The sequence below is a fragment of the Pteropus vampyrus genome, unplaced genomic scaffold, assembly GCF_000151845.1.
Source record: "Pteropus vampyrus isolate Shadow unplaced genomic scaffold, Pvam_2.0 Scaffold14, whole genome shotgun sequence".
NCBI classification, from domain to species: domain Eukaryota; kingdom Metazoa; phylum Chordata; class Mammalia; order Chiroptera; family Pteropodidae; genus Pteropus; species Pteropus vampyrus.
The window spans coordinates 10,615,585-10,619,582 of record NW_011888795.1 but is presented as its reverse complement, the minus strand read 5'-3'; the positions used below and the strand labels follow the sequence as shown (position 1 = coordinate 10,619,582).

General features: G+C 32.5%; 1 long non-coding RNA gene across 1 annotated transcript; it reads right to left on the bottom strand.

Annotated features, from left to right (window-relative positions):
* Positions 1-817: 817 nt before the first annotated feature.
* On the bottom strand, positions 818-3,762 carry LOC111734112. The gene is made up of 2 exons (XR_002778310.1): positions 3,609-3,762; positions 818-3,568 (listed from the first exon to the last, which is right to left on the bottom strand). It is a non-coding gene; the product is annotated as an uncharacterized LOC111734112 (long non-coding RNA).
* Positions 3,763-3,998: the final 236 nt, after the last annotated feature.

Below are 3,998 nucleotides of genomic sequence, written 5' to 3'. Positions count from 1 at the left end.
GTTTTTATTTTTTTATTTTTTGGATAAATACCCAAGAGTAGAATTGCTGGGTCATATGGTAAGTCTATTTTTCGTTTTTTGAGGAAGCTCTATACTGTTTTCCATAGTGGCTGTACCAATTTACTTTCCCGACAACAGTGTACAAGGGTTCCTTTTCTCCACATTCTCACCAATGCTTGTTATTTCTTGTCCTTTTAATAATAGCCATCTAACAAGGCTGATAGCATCATATTGTGGTTTCGATTTGGATTTACATTTTTCTGATGATTAGTGATGTTGAGCACCTTTTTATGTACTTTTTGGCCATCTGTATGTCTTCTTTGGAAAAACTGTCTATCCCAATTCTTTGTCCATTCTTTGATCTTTGTTGTTGTTGTTGTTGTTGTTGAATTGTATGAGTTCCTTATACATTTTGGATAATAATCCTTTATCAGATATATGATTTGCAGATATTTTCTCCTATTCAATAGGTTGCCTTTTCATTTTGTTGATGGTTTCCTCTGCTGTGCAGAAGCTTTTTAGTTGGAGGTAGCCCCATTTGTTTGTGCTTTTGTGTGTTCTTGATGTCAAATTCAAAAAAATCAACACCAAGACCAGTGTCAAGGAGCTTACTGCCTATGTTTTCTTCTGTGTTTTATGGTTTCAGGTCTCTTTAATCTATTTTAAATTAGTTTTTGAGTATGCTGTAAGATAGTGGTTCAGTCTTCCCAACAGCATTAAGAAACTGTCCTTTCCCCATTATATATTTTTGGCTCCTTTGTCATAAATTCATTGACTATATATGCATATGTTTATTTCTGGACTCTATTCTGTTCCATTAGATCTATGTGTATGCTTTTATGGCAGTACTGTATACTGTTTTGATTACTATAAGCTTTGTAATATTGTTTGAAGTCAGTTAGCGTTGTTCTTTCTTAGGATTGCTTTTGCTATTTTTAGGGGTTTGACATTTCATACGAATTTTAGGATTGTTCTATTTCTGTGAAAAATGATATTTGAATTGATAGGGATTGCATTTAATCTGTATATTGCTTTGGGTTATACAGGCATTTTAACGATATTCTTTTAATCCATGAGCATAGATTATCTTTTATTTGTCTCTTCAGTTTCTTTCATCAATGTCTTGTAGTTTCATCTCCTTAAATTTATTCCTAGATATTTTATTCTTTTTTGATGGAACTGTAAATGGGATTTGCTTGATTTCCCTTTTGATAGTTTCTTATTAGTGTATATAAATGCAACAGATTTTTGTATGTTGATTTTATAGGCAGCAACTTTACTGAACTTACTATTACTAGTTTTAACAGTTTTGGGGTGGAGTCTTCAGCATCTTATATTTCATCTGCACATAGTGACAATTTTACTTCTTTTCAATTGGATACCTTTTATTTCTTTTTCTTTTCTAATTGCACTGAGTAGGACTTCCAATATTATGATGAATAAAAGTGGTGAGTGTGCATCCTTGTCTTATTCCTATTCTTTGAGGAAAAGCTTTCAGAATTTCAGCATTGAGTATGTTACCTGTGGGCTTGTCATATATGCCTTTATTATGTTGAAGTTCGTTCCCTGTATATCCACTTGAGAGTTTTATCAAAAATGGGTGTTGAATTTTGTCAAATGCTTTCTCTGCATCTGTCGAGATGATATTTATTCTTCACTTTGTTTCTGTGGTTTATCACATTGATTGATTTGCAGATTTTATTTATATATGTCATTTACTTGATGTAATTTACATAACTTCCAATTTTACATATCTGACCCTTTTTACCCATCTACCTCCCCCCACCCCACCCGCTCTGGTAACCACTAGTCTATTGTCCATGTCTATGAGTCTCTGCTTGTTTGTCCTGTTTGTTGCTTTTAGGTTTATATCCCAAATATAAATGATATGTGGTTTTCAGTTGTTTTTGTCTGGCTTATTTTGCTTAGCATGATTGATTTGCAGATTTTGAACCATCGTTACATCCCTGGAATTCATGAATACATTAAAAGGATCATACACCATGATCCTTTTAATCTGTTCTTGAATTTGCTTTGCTAATGCTTTGCTAATGTTTTGCTTTGCTAATGTTTTGCTAGGGTTTTTGCATCTTTGTTCATCAGGAATGTTGGCCTATAGTTTTCTTTTGTGGTGTTCTTGTCTGATTTGGGTATCCAGGTGTAAAAATGAGTTTGGAAGGATTGGTGTACATTCTTCTTTAATGTTTGGTAGAATTCACTAGTGAGGGCTTCTAGTCCTGGAGTTTTCTGCGTTGGGAGGTTTTTGATTACTGATTCAACTCTATTACTCTTATTAGTAATCAGTCTGTTTCACATTTTTGATTTTTACCTGATTCGGTCTTGGTAGGTTATATGTCTTTAGGAATTTATACATTTCTTCTAGGTTATCCAAAGTGTTAGTGTGTAATTATTCATAGCGGTCTTTTATGATTTTTTTTTTTTGTATTTTTATGCTATCAGTTATAATATCTTCTCTTTTATTTCTGGTTTTATATATTTGATTCTTTTTTTTTTTTTTTGTCTTGGTGAGACAAGCTAGAGGTTTGTCAATTTTATATTTTCCAAGAAGCAGCTCTTAGTTTCACTGCTCTCCTCTGTTGTCTTTTTAGTCTCTATTTCATTTATTTCCACTCTTTATTTTCTTCCTACTAACTGTAGGCTTCGTTTGTTGTTCTTTTTCTACTTCCTTGAGGTGTAAAATTAGGTCATTTCACATCTTTCTTGTTTCTTGATGTAGGTACTTATCACTATGAACTTCCCTTTTAGGACTGGTTTTGCTGCATCCCATAGTATTGGTATGTTGTATTTCTATTTTCATTTGTTTCAAGATATTTTATCTCTTGATTTCTTCTTTGACCCTTTGGTTATTCATAGCTACAAAAAGTATGACATCTCTGTAATGGGAATACCAAAAGAAGAAAGAGGAAGAGAAATATTTGAAATAAATGACTAAGATTTTCTCCATAATTAATGTCAGACAACAAACCACAGATCAAGGAATCTCAGAGAACACCAACAAGATAAATACCAGAATACACCAAGGCATATAATTTTCAAACTACAGAAAAAGATAAAATTTTGAAAGAAGCTAGAGGGGGAAAACACGTTATCTATAGAGGATCAAACATAAAGATTACATTCAACTTCTCAGAAACTACACAAGAAGAAAGTGGCGTGAACTTAGTTTTGAGAGGAAAAATTTACCAATCTACAATTCTATACTCTGCAAATTATTCAAGGAGAAATAATCTTAAACAAAAATTGATGGAATGTGTTGCCAATAGACCCACCTTGCAAGAAATGCTTTAGAGAGAAGGAAAATAATGTAGGTCAGAAATTCAGATCTACACAAGAGCAATTAAGGAGGAGTAAGTGAAGGTAAAAATTTTTCTTATTCTTAATTGCTGTAACAGCAGTTTGTCCAAAATAACCATGTATTCAGAGATATATACCTATGTATATAATATGTATTTATATATGCTTATATGTAACTGAAATGTATGGCAGCAATGCTAAAAGGGACGAGAAGGAAGAATTAAGATTATTTTGTTGTTATAAGATACACTACCTTGAAGTGTTATTTAAAGTCAAGTGTTATTTAAAGGTACCTGTGAAGTGTTATTTAAAGTCAAGTGTTATTTAAAGGTATCACTGCCTGACTTCATATTATACTACAAAGTGACAGTAATCAAAACAGCATGGTATTGGCAGAAAAATACAGAGACCAATGGAACAGAATTGAGAGTCCAGAAATAAACCCCCATATATATGGGCAAATAATTTTCAACAAAGGAGCCAAAAACATACTATGGAGAAAGGAAAGCCCCTTTAATAAATAGTTCTGGGAAAACTGGAAAGCCACATGCAAAAGAATGAAATGACTGCTATTTGTCACCAAAATTAACTCAAAATGGATCAAACACCTAAATATAAGACCTGAAAGAATAAATTGCATAGAAGAAAGCATAGTTACTAAACTCATGGACCTTGGATTTAGA